The following is a 19,857-nucleotide window of genomic DNA, read 5'->3' as shown; positions in this document are numbered from 1 at the left end:
GTAATACCCAGTGATTCAGGGCACAATGAAGGGCTGTAATACCCAGTGATTCAGGGCACAATGAAGGGCTGTAATACCCAGTGATTCAGGGCACAATGAAGGGCTGTAATACCCAGTGATTCAGGGCACAATGAAGGGCTGTAATACCCAGTGATTCAGGGCACAATGAAGGGCTGTAATACCCAGTGATTCAGGGCACAATGAAGGGCTGTAATACCCAGTGATTCAGGGCACAATGAAGGGCTGTAATACCCAGTGATTCAGGGCACAATGAAGGGCTGTAATACCCAGTGATTCAGGGCACAATGAAGGGCTGTAATACCCAGTGATTCAGGGCACAATGAAGGGCTGTAATACCCAGTGATTCAGGGCACAATGAAGGGCTGTAATACCCAGTGATACAGGGCACAATGAAGGGCTGTAATACCCAGTGATTCAGGGCACAATGAAGGGCTGTAATACCCAGTGATACAGGGCACAATGAAGGGCTGTAATACCCAGTGATTCAGGGCACAATGAAGGGCTGTAATACCCAGTGATACAGGGCACAATGAAGGGCTGTAATACCCAGTGATTCAGGGCACAATGAAGGGCTGTAATACCCAGTGATACAGGGCACAATGAAGGGCTGTAATACCCAGTGATTCAGGGCACAATGAAGGGCTGTAATACCCAGTGATTCAGGGCACAATGAAGGGCTGTAATACCCAGTGATACAGGGCACAATGAAGGGCTGTAATACCCAGTGATACAGGGCACAATGAAGGGCTGTAATACCCAGCGATTCAGGGCACAATGAAGGGCTGTAATACCCAGTGATACAGGGCACAATGAAGGGCTGTAATACCCAGTGATTCAGGGCACAATGAAGGGCTGTAATACCCAGTGATACAGGGCACAATGAAGGGCTGTAATACCCAGTGATTCAGGGCACAATGAAGGGCTGTAATACCCAGTGATACAGGGCACAATGAAGGGCTGTAATACCCAGTGATTCAGGGCACAATGAAGGGCTGTAATACCCAGTGATTCAGGGCACAATGAAGGGCTGTAATACCCAGTGATTCAGGGCACAATGAAGGGCTGTAATACCCAGTGATTCAGGGCACAATGAAGGGCTGTAATACCCAGTGATTCAGGGCACAATGAAGGGCTGTAATACCCAGTGATTCAGGGCACAATGAAGGGCTGTAATACCCAGTGATTCAGGGCACAATGAAGGGCTGTAATACCCAGTGATTCAGGGCACAATGAAGGGCTGTAATACCCAGTGATTCAGGGCACAATGAAGGGCTGTAATACCCAGTGATTCAGGGCACAATGAAGGGCTGTAATACCCAGTGATTCAGGGCACAATGAAGGGCTGTAATACCCAGTGATTCAGGGCACAATGAAGGGCTGTAATACCCAGTGATTCAGGGCACAGGGGTAATACCCAGTGACAATGAAGGGCTGTAATACCCAGTGATACAGGGCACAATGAAGGGCTGTAATACCCAGTGATTCAGGGCACAATGAAGGGCTGTAATACCCAGTGATTCAGGGCACAATGAAGGGCTGTAATACCCAGTGATTCAGGGCACAATGAAGGGCTGTAATACCCAGTGATTCAGGGCACAATGAAGGGCTGTAATACCCAGTGATTCAGGGCACAATGAAGGGCTGTAATACCCAGTGATTCAGGGCACAATGAAGGGCTGTAATACCCAGTGATTCAGGGCACAATGAAGGGCTGTAATACCCAGTGATTCAGGGCACAATGAAGGGCTGTAATACCCAGTGATTCAGGGCACAATGAAGGGCTGTAATACCCAGTGATACAGGGCACAATGAAGGGCTGTAATACCCAGTGATACAGGGCACAATGAAGGGCTGTAATACCCAGTGATTCAGGGCACAATGAAGGGCTGTAATACCCAGTGATTCAGGGCACAATGAAGGGCTGTAATACCCAGTGATTCAGGGCACAATGAAGGGCTGTAATACCCAGTGATTCAGGGCACAATGAAGGGCTGTAATACCCAGTGATTCAGGGCACAATGAAGGGCTGTAATACCCAGTGATACAGGGCACAATGAAGGGCTGTAATACCCAGTGATACAGGGCACAATGAAGGGCTGTAATACCCAGTGATTCAGGGCACAATGAAGGGCTGTAATACCCAGTGATTCAGGGCACAATGAAGGGCTGTAATACCCAGTGATTCAGGGCACAATGAAGGGCTGTAATACCCAGTGATTCAGGGCACAATGAAGGGCTGTAATACCCAGTGATTCAGGGCACAATGAAGGGCTGTAATACCCAGTGATTCAGGGCACAATGAAGGGCTGTAATACCCAGTGATTCAGGGCACAACATCCCTGACTGAAGGACAGTAATGATTTTATCAACAAAGGAACTCACGAGCAGTGACATAAATATTTACATTATTTAACCTGAACGCCTTTTGAAGGGGAGGAAGAGGAAGAGGGGGAGGGAGAGGAAGAGGAAGAGGAAGAGGGGGAGGGAGAGGAAGAGGAAGAGGGGGAGGGAGAGGAAGAGGAAGAGGAAGAGGGGGAGGGAGAGGAAGAGGAAGAGGGGGAGGGAGAGGAAGAGGAAGAGGGGGAGGGAGAGGAAGAGGAAGAGGGGGAGGGAGAGGAAGAGGAAGAGGGGGAGGGAGAGGAAGAGGAAGAGGGGGAGGGAGAGTAAGAGGGGGAGGGAGAGGAAGAGGGGGAGGGAGAGGAAGAGGAAGAGGGGGAGGGAGAGGAAAAGGAAGAGGGGGAGGGAGAGGAAGAGGGAGAGGAAGAGGAAGGGGGGAGGGAGAGGAAGAGGGGGAGGGAGAGGAAGAGGGGGAGGGAGAGGAGAAGGGAGAGAGGAGAGAGAGAGACGAAGAGGGAGAGGAGGGAGAAAGAAATGGTGTTAAGAAAGAGATTGAAAAAATAGTAAGATAGCTAAAAGTAGGAAGGAAAAGTATTGGGAGGGAGAGAAGAGGAAAATGGAGGGAGGGAAAGCGGAAGAGGTAAGGGAAGGGGGAAAAATGGATGGGAGAGAAGACTGGAGTAAAAGAAAGAAGGGAAGGGGATGAAAGAGGTAAATTGTCTGCAAGAGAAAGGATACGAGGACAAAAATTAAGTTTGGAGAAATGGAGAAGGAAAGTAAAAGAAAGGACTGGGTAGGGGAGAAGAGAAGAGAATGGGTACGAAAGTGGGCATATTGGTTTAATTAGGTTTAAAACCCATCTGCTAAACAATGGTTATTAAGGCTACTCGATACCTGTTTATCACCAGTCAAGAAGGACTTGATTCCTAAGATATATATATTTTAACACGTCGGCCGTATATAAATACGTCGTGCCGAATAGGTAAAACTGGTCAATTAGCAAGAACTCGTTTAAAATTAAGTCATTTTTTTAATTTTCTCTTATAAGTTCAATGATATATATTTTTTTTTTTTCATTTATGTAAAAATTAATAATTTTGTACCAAAAGTACGTTAGAAAACTTAGCTAACCTTACTATAACAAGCGCAATTTATTTTTGTGTTGCAGAGGTTTGAGTTATGCTCAAACCTCTGCAACATAATTGTCCTCAAAGATTTGTTAAGTTAAACCATAAATTAAGGAAAATATCCTTACGAAACAAAGCAAATGCAATATTAATTATGTACAAGGTAGATTATAGTGGAAAATGGAATATATTATTAAAAGACTGAGGAACTTACGTGCCTCTTAAAGTGCGCAGAAACAGCACGAAGATGATCTACTGAGCTACTCACTACGCTCTGTTACAAGTAGTAAGACAGAGGCGCTCTGTTACAAGTAGTAAGACAGAGGCGCTCTGTTACAAGTAGTAAGACAGAGGCGCTCTGTTGCAAGTAGTAAGACAGAGGCGCTCTGTTACAAGTAGTAAGACAGAGGCGTTCATAAGGTTTTATTTCCAAGATATTAGAGCCTCTGACTCTGCCTTCCTGGAATAAGAACGCCTGGTCTTCCAAACAACAATGGCCGGCACATTTCATCAGCGGTTGTAAGAAAAAGGTTAATATCTTCCACTTCACTAGAGAGAAATGTAAACTCTAGACCGAGCTGGAATGAGCTCCAGAATTAGGTTGTGTCTGCAGCAAACTGTGCTTTTGTTATAAGCATCGTATTTGAGGGAAAGCTCTAAGCCCGTATGAGGTATGACTCGCCAGAGCTTAGCTCTATTCGTGAAGAACTCCCCTCCCATGTGCAACTCTTGGGTATCTTTATTGAGGAAACGTTTCGCCACACAGTGGCTTCATCAGTCCATACAAAGGAGAAACTTGAGCTGAATAGAATTCTATTCAGTTCAAGATTGATGGACTGACCACATCGACTCAAGGCTGAGGGACTGATTACCTCATTCTCCTCCTGTTCTTCAAGATTCTCCTTTGTGTGGACTGATGAAGCCACTGTGTGGCGAAACGTTTCCTCAATAAAGATACCCAAGAGTTGCACATGGGAGGGGAGTTCTTCACGAATAGAGCTAAGCTCTGGCGAGTCATACCTCATACGAGCTTAGAGCTTTCCCTCAAATACGATGCACATGTGTCTAATTTATCAACGTGTCGGTTCTCTGGACCATTGATCTACAACTCCCCTCCCATCCTCCCCACAGATGGAGTACGTAGCACCAATATGGTGTCCACATCTGATCAAGCTTGTCAAGAAACTCGAAAAAAGGTGCAGCTTTTACAACGAGACTAGCCCCAGACCTAAGAAATATGAGCTGTGAGAAGAAACCTAAAAATCTAAATCTGATTACACTTGAAAACAGGACAAGGGGAGACAAAATCATGTACAAAACAAGAGGATAGGTTGTTTCGACATGCGGGAAACATGTACACAAGGGCGTAGTTGGGAGTTCAAAAATAAAGAGGTGTCGCAGGGATATTAGGAAGTATATTTTCAGTCTGTGAGTGATTGAAGTACCGGCGAATCTCTAATGAATGTGAATGATTGGAAAGTTGAAATGACTTGGAAAACGAAGTGGTAAAGGCATCATCTATACATAGCTTCTAGAACAGGTATGATGGATCTTACGAAGCTAGAAGAGAGTTGACCCAGTAGCGGCCAGTTGAAGATAAAGGGCCAGGAGTTGAGACTCGACCCTGCCGCTACATACACACACACCGCATCCCCCCCCCACACACACTACACTGTGCAATGTGTCAAGCACAGAAGCTCCGTTAATGTGACGACACATGGCACTAGGCACCAGTGCTTAGTGCCATGATATAATGGCACTGGGCACCAGCGCTTAGTGCCATTATATCCTGAAAACAAATTTTCAGGCGGCACTTAGAGGCACGCATTCATATACACTAAGAGTTCAACCTCTCATACATTCAGAGCTCCGTCACCTCTCATATACATTCAGAGCTCCGTCACCTCTCGTATACATTTAGAGCTCCGTCACCTCTCGTATACATTCAGAGCTCCGTCACCTCTCATATACATTCAGAGCTCCGTCACCTCTCGTATACATTTAGAGCTCCGTCACCTCTCGTATACATTTAGAGCTCCGTCACCTCTCATATACATTCAGAGTCCCATCACCTCTCATATACATTCAGAGATCCGTCACCAGAATACCAGCGAATGTCAGTTGAATCTCCTTCATTCTGGCTAATGCTCGAGATTTACCCGAGAAACATTCAATAGCATTTTAGCTTGCTTTATACTTTGTAAATAAGGTGACTGGTAGGCACCAGACGAGGCTTGCTTGATCCTCATTAGCCATGAGGCTGGTCAGAGATGCTGGTGCTTTCTTCAAGCACAACCGCGTTGTGCTACCTACGAGGGAAGAGACAAGGTAAGCTTATCAACTTACTTTTGGAAGACTGATTTCTTATTACTTGTGGCTGGTGATGAAGTCAGGAGGTCTGTATTTTTACAGACCTTAGTGTGTCTGTGACAATAACTACCAGCACCTGTCCGAGACATTACGATAGTGGCATAAAGTATCGTCAAGAAGAGGTATAGGATACATGCAGCACTTTGGTATCTTCACGTTGTTTCGCCAACCAGTGTTTTTTTTTCGATTTAGTCCAGAGATAATAAGATAAGATTTATTCGGTTAACCTGGGGAGGGTTAGCCACCTAGGATAACCCAAGAAAGTCAGTGCGTCGTAGAGGACTGTGTCTCGTTTCCACTGGGGTCCTTTAATGTCCCCAGGATGCCGCCCACACCTGTCGACCAACACCCAACTACCTACTTACTGCTAGGTGAACAGGGAGAGCAGGTGTAAGGAAACGTGCCGGGGATTGAACCACGGACACTCAGTGTGTGAGGCGAGTGCGTTGTCAGCCGAGCCACGTAGACGTCACGTCTAACAATACCTCCAGTTCCCCGTCCTCTTTTCCTCTATTTCCCTCCAGCAAACACCCTTAAAGATTACATGTGCCAGTTCCCATCAACCATATTGATGTTATTGACCAGGAAAACCTGGTAATTGTGGGAGGCTGCATAAAGCTGATAACTGTAAAATGACTACCTGGAGAGGCCCTGTTATGCCAGGATGGCCCTGTTATGCCAGGATGGCCCTGTTATGCCAGGATGGCCCTGTTATGCCAGGATGGCCCTGTTATGCCAGGATGACCCTGTTATGCCAGGATGGCCCTGTTATGCCAGGATGGCCCTGTTATGCCAGGATGACCCTGTTATGCCAGGATGGCCCTGTTATGCCAGGATGGCCCTGTTATGCCAGGATGGCCCTGTTATGTCAGGATGGCCCTGTTATGCCAGGATGACCCTGTTATGCCAGGATGGCCCTGTTATGCCAGGATGGCCCTGTTATGCCAGGATGACCCTGTTATGCCAGGATGGCCCTGTTATGTCAGGATGGCCCTGTTATGCCAGGATGGCCCTGTTATGCCAGGATGGCCCTGTTATGCCAGGATGGCCCTGTTATGCCAGGATGGCCCTGTTATGCCAGGATGGCCCTGTTATGCCAGGATGGCCCTGTTATGCCAGGATGACCCTGTTATGCCAGGATGGCCCTGTTATGCCAGGATGGCCCTGTTATGCCAGGATGACCCTGTTATGCCAGGATGGCCCTGTTATGCCAGGATGACCCTGTTTTGCCAGGATGGCTCTGTTATGCCAGGATGGCCCTGTTATGCCAGGATGGCCCTGTTATGCCAGGATGGCCCTGTTATGCCAGGATGGCCCTGTTATGCCAGGATGGCCCTGTTATGCCAGGATGGCCCTGTTATGCCAGGATGACCCTGTTATGCCAGGATGGCCCTGTTATGCCAGGATGGCCCTGTTATGCCAGGATGGCCCTGTTATGCCAGGATGGCCCTGTTATGCCAGGATGGCCCTGTTATGCCAGGATGGCCCTGTTATGCCAGGATGACCCTGTTATGCCAGGATGGCCCTGTTATGCCAGGATGGCCCTGTTATGCCAGGATGGCCCTGTTATGCCAGGATGACCCTGTTATGCCAGGATGGCCCTGTTATGCCAGGATGGCCCTGTTATGCCAGGATGACCCTGTTATGCCAGGATGACCCTGTTATGCCAGGATGGCCCTGTTATGCCAGGATGACCCTGTTATGCCAGGATGACCCTGTTATGCCAGGATGGCCCTGTTATGCCAGGATGACCCTGTTATGCCAGGATGACCCTGTTATGCCAGGATGGCCCTGTTATGCCAGGATGACCCTGTTATGCCAGGATGGCCCTGTTATGCCAGGATGGCCCTGTTATGCCAGGATGGCCCTGTTATGCCTAAGTAGACTGAACTTAGTCTAACTTAAAATAAATTATGCAGTGACAACATCTAAGATCAACATTACAAAATCAGATTTTTTTCCCTTAAAAGGATACGTTTACACACACACACACACACACACACACACACACACACACACACACACACACACACACACACACACACACACACACACACACACACACACTTTCCAAGCGGACTGTATATTTAAATTTTCAAGGGAGAACTTTGGGCGAGAATGTAAATAAAAAAATATACTCGAGATGTTTTCTCATTTGCTTTCTTTTACAGTTATTAAATCAAGTGTTATTGTAAGTTGTTGTCATTTATATGTGAAGGAAATGAAAGCGCCTGGTAACACACACTCACTCTAACAGGATATTCCGTACTAGATACTTGGCAAATCTGGCGGCTAGATGATTATTTCACCGTTTTCCCTCGTGTACGCACTGTCTCTCTGCTTGGCACTATATCCCTGCTTGGCACTGTATCCCTACTTGCACTGTATCCCTCCGTAGCACTGTGCCCCCCTGCTTGGTATCCTACACTCCTTGTTAGCACCCTACCCTCACTGCTTGGCACTTTACCCTTGCTGGCATCTTACCCTCATTATTTGGCAGTCTACCCCTGCTGGCATCTTACTCTCATTACTTGGCAGTCTACCCCTGCTGGCATCTTACCCTCATTGCTTGGCACTCTACCCCTGCTGGCATCTTACCCTCACTGCTTGGCACTCTACCCGTGCTGGCATCCTACCCTCACTGCTTGGCACTCTACCCGTGCTGGTATCCTACCCTGACTGCTTGGCACTTTACCCGTGCTGGCACCCTACCCTCACTGCTTGGCACTGAGTGCCTCCTCCAAGAACTTGGCTCTCAGTCTTCGTTTATCGATTTATTCTTTTCTCATCTGTTCTCTCACTTATCAGTGCCTCCTCTGCCTAGTGTTCTTCCATCCGTTTGTTCTTCCTCCATTTGTCTGTTTCTCTATTTATCTGTTCTTACCCCCCGCATGTATTTTGTTCTTCTGGTTCTCTTGTTATTCCTACAATTGTTCCAGACTGTTCTACTCTTTGTTCTCGATCGGTTTTCTTCCCAGTTCTCACTCATATTTTCTTTATCTTGTTCTTTACCTGTTCTTTGTTCACGAATTCTTGATTAATTTCCTCCAGGTGTTCTTCCACTTGTTCTCACTTGTTCTAACTCGATAAATGCATCAAGAACACGAATAAGTGAGAGTCTAAGATATATATGTATGTACATTTTCTCCCTCTCTCTCTCTCTCTCTCTCTCTCTCTCTCTCTCAGGATCTAAACAATACCCTCACTTTCCCCTCAGTTTTCCTCATCTTCCCCTCACCTCTAACCTTCCCCTCACTTTCCCCCCTCACCTTCCCCTCTCCCTGGGTCTTCTCACCATTGTCACCCCTCGCCAGCTTTGGCTGTGTCCCCTCACTGGTGGAACAGTCTTAAAGGAGAGCTTCGTTTCCCCTCGTTGGCACTGTTTCCTCCGATACTAGTTCTGGTGTTTAGTCACATGTTATTCAGTCTCGTTATTGAAGCGTTATTCACTCATTCAATCCTGTCACTGAGTCACTGAATCACTCGTTATGTAGACCTTAACCGAGAACAAGCGATGCAAGATTCAAAACAGCTACAGGTAGTTGAATGATAGCTCTAGGACTTCCATACTGCAATTAACACATCTTCAGGAGCAGAAATAAGTAGGAGATCCAGGTAGATTCGTTCAAGGGGACGGATCTACCTAGTATGAGATGGTGTCAAGCAGACCAATACCAGGTGTCAGACAGGTGAAGGCAGGATATTATAACATAACTTAGTAATGACCTTGTGACCACAACATTAGTGACATCAATTATCACCATCATGACGTCACACTGATTATCATATTATAAATGACTAATATTCCCATCTCAATATTATCTGTTATCTGTCAGTTGGATAATTTGTTTACACTTCCTTTAAGTCCGGAAAATTTTGTTTACACTTCCTTTAAGTCCGGATAATTTGTTTACACTTCTTTTAAGTCCGGAAAATTTGGTTTACACTTCTTTTAAGTCCGGAAAATTTGTTTACACTTCTTTTAAGTCCGGAAAATTTTTTTTACACTTCCTTTAAGTCCGGAAAATTTTGTTTACACTTCCTTTAAGTCCGGAAAATTTTGTTTACACTTCCTTTAAGTCCGGATAATTTGTTTACACTTTTAAGTCCGGAAAATTTGTTTACACTTCCTTTAAGTCCGGAAAATTTGTTTACACTGCCTTTAAGTCCGGAAAATTTTGTTTACACTTCCTTTAAGTCCGGAAAATTTGTTTACACTTCTTTTAAGTCCGGAAAATTTGGTTTACACTTCTTTTAAGTCCGGAAAATTTGTTTACACTTCTTTTAAGTCCGGAAAATTTGTTTACACTTCCTTTAAGTCCGGAAAATTTTGTTTACACTTCCTTTAAGTCCGGAAAATTTTGTTTACACTTCCTTTAAGTCCGGAAAATTTGTTTACACTTCTTTAAGTCCGGAAAATTTGTTTACACTTCCTTTAAGTCCGGAAAATTTGTTTACACTTCTTTAAGTCCGGAAAATTTGTTTACACTGCCTTTAAGTCCGGAAAATTTTGTTTACACTTCCTTTAAGTCCGGAAAATTTGTTTACACTTCCTTTAAGTCCGGAAAATTTTGTTTACACTTCCTTTAAGTCCGGAAAATTTGTTTACACTTCCTTTAAGTCCGGAAAATTTTGTTTACACTTCCTTTAAGTCCGGAAAATTTGTTTACACTTCCTTTAAGTCCGGAAAATTTTGTTTACACTTCCTTTAAGTCCGGAAAATTTGTTTACACTTCCTTTAAGTCCGGAAAATTTTGTTTACACTTCCTTTAAGTCCGGAAAATTTGTTTACACTTCCTTTAAGTCCGGAAAATTTTGTTTACACTTCCTTTAAGTCCGGAAAATTTGTTTACACTGCCTTTAAGTCCGGAAAATTTTGTTTACACTTCCTTTAAGTCCGGAAAATTTGTTTACACTTCCTTTAAGTCCGGAAAATTTTGTTTACACTTCCTTTAAGTCCGGAAAATTTGTTTACACTTCCTTTAAGTCCGGAAAATTTGTTTACACTTCCTTTAAGTCCGGAAAATTTGTTTACACTTCCTTTAAGTCCGGAAAATTTGTTTACACTTCCTTTAAGTCCGGAAAATTTTGTTTACACTTCCTTTAAGTCCGGATAATTTGTTTACACTTTTAAGTCCGGAAAATTTGTTTACACTTCCTTTAAGTCCGGAAAATTTGTTTACACTGCCTTTAAGTCCGGAAAATTTTGTTTACACTTCCTTTAAGTCCGGAAAATTTGTTTACACTTCTTTTAAGTCCGGAAAATTTGGTTTACACTTCTTTTAAGTCCGGAAAATTTGTTTACACTTCTTTTAAGTCCGGAAAATTTGTTTACACTTCCTTTAAGTCCGGAAAATTTTGTTTACACTTCCTTTAAGTCCGGAAAATTTTGTTTACACTTCCTTTAAGTCCGGAAAATTTGTTTACACTTCTTTAAGTCCGGAAAATTTGTTTACACTTCCTTTAAGTCCGGAAAATTTGTTTACACTTCTTTAAGTCCGGAAAATTTGTTTACACTGCCTTTAAGTCCGGAAAATTTTGTTTACACTTCCTTTAAGTCCGGAAAATTTGTTTACACTTCCTTTAAGTCCGGAAAATTTTGTTTACACTTCCTTTAAGTCCGGAAAATTTGTTTACACTTCCTTTAAGTCCGGAAAATTTTGTTTACACTTCCTTTAAGTCCGGAAAATTTGTTTACACTTCCTTTAAGTCCGGAAAATTTTGTTTACACTTCCTTTAAGTCCGGAAAATTTGTTTACACTTCCTTTAAGTCCGGAAAATTTTGTTTACACTTCCTTTAAGTCCGGAAAATTTGTTTACACTTCCTTTAAGTCCGGAAAATTTTGTTTACACTTCCTTTAAGTCCGGAAAATTTGTTTACACTGCCTTTAAGTCCGGAAAATTTTGTTTACACTTCCTTTAAGTCCGGAAAATTTGTTTACACTTCCTTTAAGTCCGGAAAATTTTGTTTACACTTCCTTTAAGTCCGGAAAATTTGTTTACACTTCCTTTAAGTCCGGAAAATTTGTTTACACTTCCTTTAAGTCCGGAAAATTTGTTTACACTTCCTTTAAGTCCGGAAAATTTGTTTACACTTCCTTTAAGTCCGGAAAATTTGTTTACACTTAACATTTTTAGGTTTACAAATACCTTATATCCAACACTTCAGTATTGGCATAAGATGCTGAAGTTTCTTAAAGTACTTTATTTCGTTGATGTGACCCACAACAGTTAGCTAACACACTGGTACCTAACCATACCACGGGTGGGGTTAGAACCCGCGATCAGAGTCACGAAACTCCAGACCTAGAGTTTTGTGACTCTCTGATCGCGGGTTTTAACCCCACCCGTCGTATAGTTTGTTTCCAATCGTATCATTACGATTTCCTGAGTCACACTGGTAACCGTTTTCACCGCTAGGTGGACAGGGGCAGCTAGCCCATATGTTTCTCCGTGCTCGAGTCGAACCCTGGAACTTGCGAGTGAGAATCGAACCCTCTCGCAAGACATCAACGTCGAACCCTTGACTAAAGGTGGAAGTTAACTGTTCACATATATACGTCAACTCTAAGGGAGGTAATAAGGTAAAACAAGGCTGGTTTGCCTCAACAGGCGAGTATACAGCCGGGTAAAACCCGGCTGTATACTCTAGACGCTGCTGAGAGAGAAGTAATTTGCACAGTGTTGAGAGGCCGCAACATTTACACTGTCAAAACTTTGTCTTTTCAGATGAAATTTGTCAAATTCTATGCATGACATTTACGAATTTCACCTCACTGGAACACAATGTATTCATAAAAATTATAAACCTAATATTGAGAGAGAGAGAGAGAGAGAGAGAGAGAGAGAGAGAGAGAGAGAGAGAATGTTGGCGGGGTGGGAGGAATGGAAGAGAGCAAAGGGAACATCCTTTAAGGTCCTGCATAATGACCTGCTTGACTTTTAAAGGTCAGGTCACGAGGGTCGTCTGCATCAACATAACCCTCCAGGTAAAGGTCGTCTGGTCTTCAACCACCCGTTCAACACACACACACACACACACACACACACACACAAAGGTTTGCAACAAGGCTAGTACCAGAGCTAAGGGGAATGTCCTACGAAGAAAGGTTAAGGGAAATCGGCTTGACGACACTGGAGGACAGGAGGGTTAGGGGGGAGACATGATAACGACATACAAAATACTGCGAGGAATAGATAAGGTGGACAGAGACAGGATGTTCCAGAGATGGGACACAGAAACAAGAGGTCACAATTGGAAGTTGAAGACTCAGATGAACCACAGGGATGTCAGGCAGTATTTCTTCAGAGTTGTCAGGAAGTGGAACAGTCTTGCAAGTGATGTAGTGGAGGCAAGAACCATACATAGCTTTAAGACGAGGTATGATAAAGCTCATGGAGCAGGGAGAGAGGGGACCTAGCAGCGATCAGTGAAGAGGCGGGGCCAGGAGCTTAGTCTTGACCCCTGTAACCACAACTAGGCGAGTACAAGTAGACGACTACAGACCTCACTCAGGGAGAAAGACCTTGGGGTGACCATAACACCGAGCACATCACCGGAGGCACACATCAACCAAATAACCGCTGCAGCATACGGGCGCCTGGCAAACCTGAGAATAGCGTTCCGATACCTTAATAAGGAATCCTTCAAGACACTGTACACTGTGTATGTTAGGCCCATACTGGAGTATGCAGCACCAGTCTGGAACCCACACCTGGTCAAGCACGTCAAGAAGTTAGAGAAAGTACAAAGGTTTGCAACAAGGCTAGTCCCAGGGCTCAAGGGAATGTCGTACGAGGAAAGGTTAAGGGAAATCGGACTGACGACACTGGAGGACAGAAGGGTCAGGGAAGACTTGATAACGACATACAAGATACTGCGGGGAATAGACAAGGTGGACAGAGATAGGATGTTCCAGAGAGGGGACACAGGGACAAGGGGTCACAACTGGAAGCTGAAGACTCAGACGAGTCACAGGGACGTTAGGAAGTATTTCTTCAGTCAGAGTTGTCAGCAAGTGGAACAGCCTAGCAAGTGAAGTAGTGGAGGCAGGAACCATACATAGTTTTAAGAAGAGGTATGACAAAGCTCAGGAAGCAGAGAGAGGATCCAGTAGCGATCAGTGAAGAGGCGGGGCCAGGAGCTGAGTCTCGACCCCTGCAACCACAATTAGGTGAGTACAATTAGGTGAGTACACACATCTTCAACAGAGCAGCTGCTGATGTCTGGAAAAAATCGAGCGTAGTTCCGATATCCTAACAAAAAAAATGGTAGAGGCATTGTCACTAATACACATAGTAAGATTATAGAGGAGATCAGAAGACTAGTGGAGCACCTGGAAAGAAGTGGTCCCACCAGCCAGCTGTACGGTTGTCCAGATGGTAAATCCTGTTCCATGATAACATAATGAAAGTCAGGCAAGCAAGATGGACTGTATACAGTGCCCCACGAGAGGCTGGGACACAAGCTTGAGAGACAAGCAGGAATAACAAGAAAAGCACTACAATCTCTCGTGGAATGTTTAACAGGAAGGAGACAGTTATTGCCACGGAGGTGTTGGGATGGGATGAGTGGATGATGAGTGGGGTTCCATAAGGGTCAGTACTTAGACTAAGACTGTTTCTTGTGCATGTAAACATAACAGAAGGTAGAGTCCGAGGAAAGGGAAGACTAGAGACAGATTTGGAGAAGCTGCAGCACTGGTTTAACAAGGGACAATTAGAATTTAACACCAGCAAATGGGTTCAGTGAGCACTGATTCAACCAGCCCAACTTCAACCAGCCCAACTTCAGCCAGCCCAACTTCAACCACCCCAACTTCAACCAGCCCAACTTCAACCAGCCCGACTTCAACCAGCCCGACTTCAACCAGCCCGACTTCAACCAGCCCGACTTCAACCAGCCCGACTTCAACCAGCCCGACTTCAACCAGCCCGACTTCAACCAGCCCGACTTCAACCAGCCCGACTTCAACCAGCCCGACTTCAACCAGCCTGGGCCAAGAGATGGTAAATCATTTCTTACTAATCCACAGTTTTACCACAGCGTGGAAGCAGTGTAGCAAGCGCATTAATATTTTTTGTCCAGTAATATTTCCTCCGAAGTTGTGTTAATAATGTAATTAGATTGGGTAATTTGCTGGTCGACCAATGAGAAGGTAGTGAAGGGCCGGCAGGGACGAGGCACGCTTCTAATTGGCGAATGACACGGCCTCCATTAACGTGATTGGTTAATTACCAGTGAGGAACTGGAGCGAGACTTCTGGAGTATTTTGTTTTTTTTAGAAAAATTTGTTATATCATCAATTTGTAGTCTATGGGAGGTTAGAGGAGTGTGGGGAGGGAGTTGTGGAGGAAGAATGACAGGGAGTGGAGGTGAGGGAGGAGAGACGTTTGAAGAAAGGGGAGAGGTGAGGGAGGGATAGAGGGGAAGGGAGGGGTGGGAGGAGGTGAGGGGAATCGGGAAAAGAATTAAGGCGTTCCCAAGAACGAAGATACCGACGTTCCCTCCATTACTCACCCTGGTTGAACGTGATGGATGGGGGAGGGAGGGAGGGACGGGGTGGAGGGAGGCAGGCAACGAGAGGGAAAAAGTTTGTGGTCTTGCAAAAGATTCCATCAAATTCTATCTGTAAAAGATACAAATGGTTTAGCACCCTTAAGTATACGTAGATCCAGGGACAGGTAGATGCTACAGGTAGATGGTACAGGTAGATGCTACAGGAAGATGGTACAGGTAGATGCTACAGGTAGATGCTACAGGTAGATGGTACAGGTAGATGCTACAGGTAGATGCTACAGGTAGATGCTACAGGTAGATGGTACAGGTAGATGGTACAGGTAGATGGTACAGGTAGATGGTACAGGTAGATGGTACAGGTAGATGCTACAGGTAGATGCTACAGGTAGATGCTACAGGTAGATGGTACAGGTAGATGGTACAGGTAGATGGTACAGGTAGATGGTACAGGTAGATGCTACAGGTAGATGGTACAGGTAGATGGTACAGGTAGATGGTACAGGTAGATGCTACAGGTAGATGGTACAGGTAGATGCTACAGGTAGATGCTACAGGTAGATGGTACAGGTAGATGGTACAGGTAGATGGTACAGGTAGATGGTACAGGTAGATGCTACAGGTAGATGCTACAGGTAGATGGTACAGGTAGATGGTACAGGTAGATGCTACAGGTAGATGCTACAGGAAGATGGTACACGTAGATGCTACAGGTAGATGCTACAGGAAGATGGTACAGGTAGATGGTACAGGTAGATGGTACAGGTAGATGGTACAGGTAGATGGTACAGGTAGATGGTACAGGTAGATGGTACAGGTAGATGCTACAGGTAGATGGTACAGGTAGATGGTACAGGTAGATGCTACAGGTAGATGGTACAGGTAGATGGTACAGGTAGATGCTACAGGTAGATGCTACAGGAAGATGGTACAGGTAGATGCTACAGGTAGATGCTACAGGAAGATGGTACAGGTAGATGGTACAGGTAGATGGTACAGGTAGATGGTACAGGTAGATGGTACAGGTAGATGGTACAGGTAGATGGTACAGGTAGATGCTACAGGTAGATGGTACAGGTAGATGGTACAGGTAGATGCTACAGGTAGATGGTACAGGTAGATGGTACAGGTAGATGCTACAGGTAGATGCTACAGGAAGATGGTACAGGTAGATGTACAGGTAGATGGTACAGGTAGATGGTACAGGTAGATGGTACAGGTAGATGCTACAGGTAGATGCTACAGGTAGATGCTACAGGTAGATGCTACAGGTAGATGCTACAGGAAGATGCTACAGGAAGATTCTACAGATAGATGCTACAGGTAGATGCTACAGGTAGATGCTACAGGAAGATTCTACAGGTAGATGCTACAGGTAGATGCTACAGGAAGATTCTACAGGTAGATGCTACAGGTAGATGCTACAGGTAGATGCTACAGGTAGATGCTACAGGAAGATGCTACAGGTAGATGCTACAGGTAGATGCTACAGGTAGATGCTACAGGTAGATGCTACAGGTAGATGCTACAGGAAGATGCTACAGGTAGATGCTACAGGTAGATGCTACAGGTAGATGCTACAGGTAGATGCTACAGGTAGATGCTACAGGAAGATTCTACAGGTAGATGCTACAGGTAGATGCTACAGGAAGATTCTACAGGTAGATGCTACAGGTAGATGCTACAGGTAGATGCTACAGGTAGATGCTACAGGTAGATGCTACAGGTAGATGCTACAGGAAGATGCTACAGGTAGATGCTACAGGTAGATGCTACAGGTAGATGCTACAGGTAGATGCTACAGGTGGATGCTACAGGTGGATGCTACAGGTAGATTCTACAGGTAGATGCTACAGGTAGATGCTACAGGTAGATGCTACAGGAAGATTCTACAGGTAGATGCTACAGGTAGATGCTACAGGTAGATGCTACAGGTAGATGCTACAGGTAGATGCTACAGGTAGAAACTACAGGAAGATTCTACAGGTAGATGCTACAGGTAGATGCTACAGGTAGATGCTACAGGTAGATGCTACAGGTAGATGCTACAGGTAGATGCTACAGGTAGATGCTACAGGCAGATGCTACAGGTAGATGCTACAGGCAGATGCTACAGGTAGATTCTACAGGTAGATGCTACAGGTAGATGCTACAGGTAGATGCTACAGGTAGATGCTACAGGTAGATGCTACAGGTAGATGCTACAGGTAGTCGTTATAAAACCCGAGATACATAAAATACATCTCATTTTTCCTGACGTTAAAAAAAAATCTTGTGACTCTGGGACCGGTATCAAGAAACACTTGTCCAGTTCCTTGGATCAAGAACCCCTCACCAGGGATAACAATAACTCAGAATTATGGAAAATATACATATTTAATATATAAATGCTTCCATTTGCGATACATCAACGCATAAGCGTTTGAAGCCTATTAGAAGAGTCATTCCGTAGGTCATGAGCAAAGTTATGTTAAGGAATTTACAAACATAACTGCAATATAGAAACTCTTATTATAAAATGTGGAACTCCTAGAACTTCTCGTACACCGGTCGGGAATTCCAGACGCAAGATGTGCGTCTTGAGTTCTCTCCAGGCTGGAATACTTCTCTACATTAACATCTTTATTCAAGGCAGGTGAAACTGTAGATCTAAAGAGTGTACAGAGAACATTTACTGCACATATAAGTTCCGTCAAACACCTTAACTACTGGGAACGCTTGGAAGCACTTGACTAGTACTCCCTGGAACACAGGCGAGAATGATGCGTCATAATGTATACCTGTAAAATCCTAGAGGAACTGGTTCCTAATCTGCACACAGAAATCACTCCCTACGAAAGCAAAAGACTTGGCAGGCGATGCAACATACCCCAAATGAAAAGTAGGGGCACTATCAGTACACTAAGAAAACACAATAAGTGTCCGGGGCCCAAGACTGTTCAACAGCCTCCCACCAGCCTTAAGAGGAATTATCATTAGACCCCTGGCAGTCTTCAAGAGGTAGCTGGACAGATACCTAAAGTCAGTACCGGATCAGCCGGGCTGTATTTCGTACGTTGAGTTACGTGCGACCAGCAATACCAGACTAATTGATCAGACCCTGATCCACCCGGAGGCCTGGTCATGGACCGGGCCGCGGGGGCGTTGATCTCCGGAATACCCTCCAGGTGACACCAGGTAGGCGTTCCCTCTCTGGATCGCCACACATGGACTCTAGAAGAAAACTCTGGCAGCCATCGGGTCTCTGGTGGCTTCGATGAGCCTGAAGCCCAGCTCTTTGAGGTAACCCACGGCACGCTCTCCCCAGGGCCAAAGGATCTCTGATCCTATAGGTACGAAGTGGTACTAGAACTAGATCAATATACTGGACTAACACACAAGGAGAACAGTGGATCACAGAATACCTAAGAGGGGCAGACATGATGGGTGGGGTCCCACGAGTGTCAGTAATGAGCCAAGTACTGTCTTGTGTCTGTGTAAATAGAAGAGAGTCATGTTTTTGCGATTCATTCTCTCTCTCTCACCCGAGACTTTTCTCCAACCTTTATCCCCTCCCTCCCTCTATCTCAAACTCCTTTTCTTCTGCCTCTTCCATCTATATCTTCCCTGCACTCTTGCCCTTTCATTATCTTTACTCATCTCTCCCTGATTTTCTCTCCATATTCCTCCCTGTCACCCTGCCTCCTCCCTTCATTCCCTATTACCGTCTCTATCCTCCCTCCCAGCTCCCTGAATTCCCCCAGCCTTCCAACTTCCTCTGCCCTTCCTATCTCTCAACTCCCTCAATTTCTCCTTCCTCTCTTCCATCATTTCCTATTAGCATTACTCACTTCCTCCTTAGTTTCTCAATCCTCCTTCCTAACTCCCTCAGTCCTTCTTACCTCCCTGCTCCTTCCCTCCGCCAGCTCTTCAACTTCTTCCACATTAATTACCAATTCTCAGTGAAACCAGGTCTGCTAGCAGGCAAAATCCCTCAAGACGACCAGCAGGTGTGTGAGGGAGGGGAAGGAAGCTGAGGGAGGGAGGGAAGCTGAGGGAGGGGGGGGAAGCTGCGGGAGGGGAGGGCAAGGAAAGGAAGGGAGAAGTAAAAGAGCAAGGGGAAGGGAGAGGACCAATCAATGTGGTCCTGATATTTAACAAAGGGGACAGATGAGTGGCATTAAACTGCAGGCTAGTGTAACTAACATGCACGGTAAAATTAATGAGATTGTCAGAAGTGTGGTGGAGCGCCTGGAGAAGACTGGATTCATAAACAACCACCATTGCGGTTTTCGAGATGGTAATCTTGTCTCTTAGGTTAGGTAAGGTTCGTCAGGAAACAGGATAAGTGTTTCTTAACGCGGGTCTTAGTCAGATGATCCTTAAATCTACTAAAGTTCTATGACAAGACAACGGAAGTTAAGAGAGAGAGAGAGAGAGTTGAGGGTAGACTATATTTTTGGAGAGTAAGAAAGCGTTCGATGTAGTACTGCATGAACGACTGCA

General features: G+C 45.1%; 1 protein-coding gene across 1 annotated transcript in view; it reads left to right on the top strand.

The window, feature by feature from the left end:
* LOC128697907 (uncharacterized) overlaps positions 1-19,857 on the top strand; it is a 466,834-nt gene that overhangs the window by 154,886 nt on the left and 292,091 nt on the right. The gene's annotated exons all lie outside the window — the stretch shown is intronic.

Source organism: Cherax quadricarinatus, chromosome 68 (assembly GCF_038502225.1).
Source record: "Cherax quadricarinatus isolate ZL_2023a chromosome 68, ASM3850222v1, whole genome shotgun sequence".
Classification (NCBI taxonomy): domain Eukaryota; kingdom Metazoa; phylum Arthropoda; class Malacostraca; order Decapoda; family Parastacidae; genus Cherax; species Cherax quadricarinatus.
Note: the sequence above shows the minus strand (reverse complement) of the source record. Positions and strands in the feature narration are given on the sequence as shown.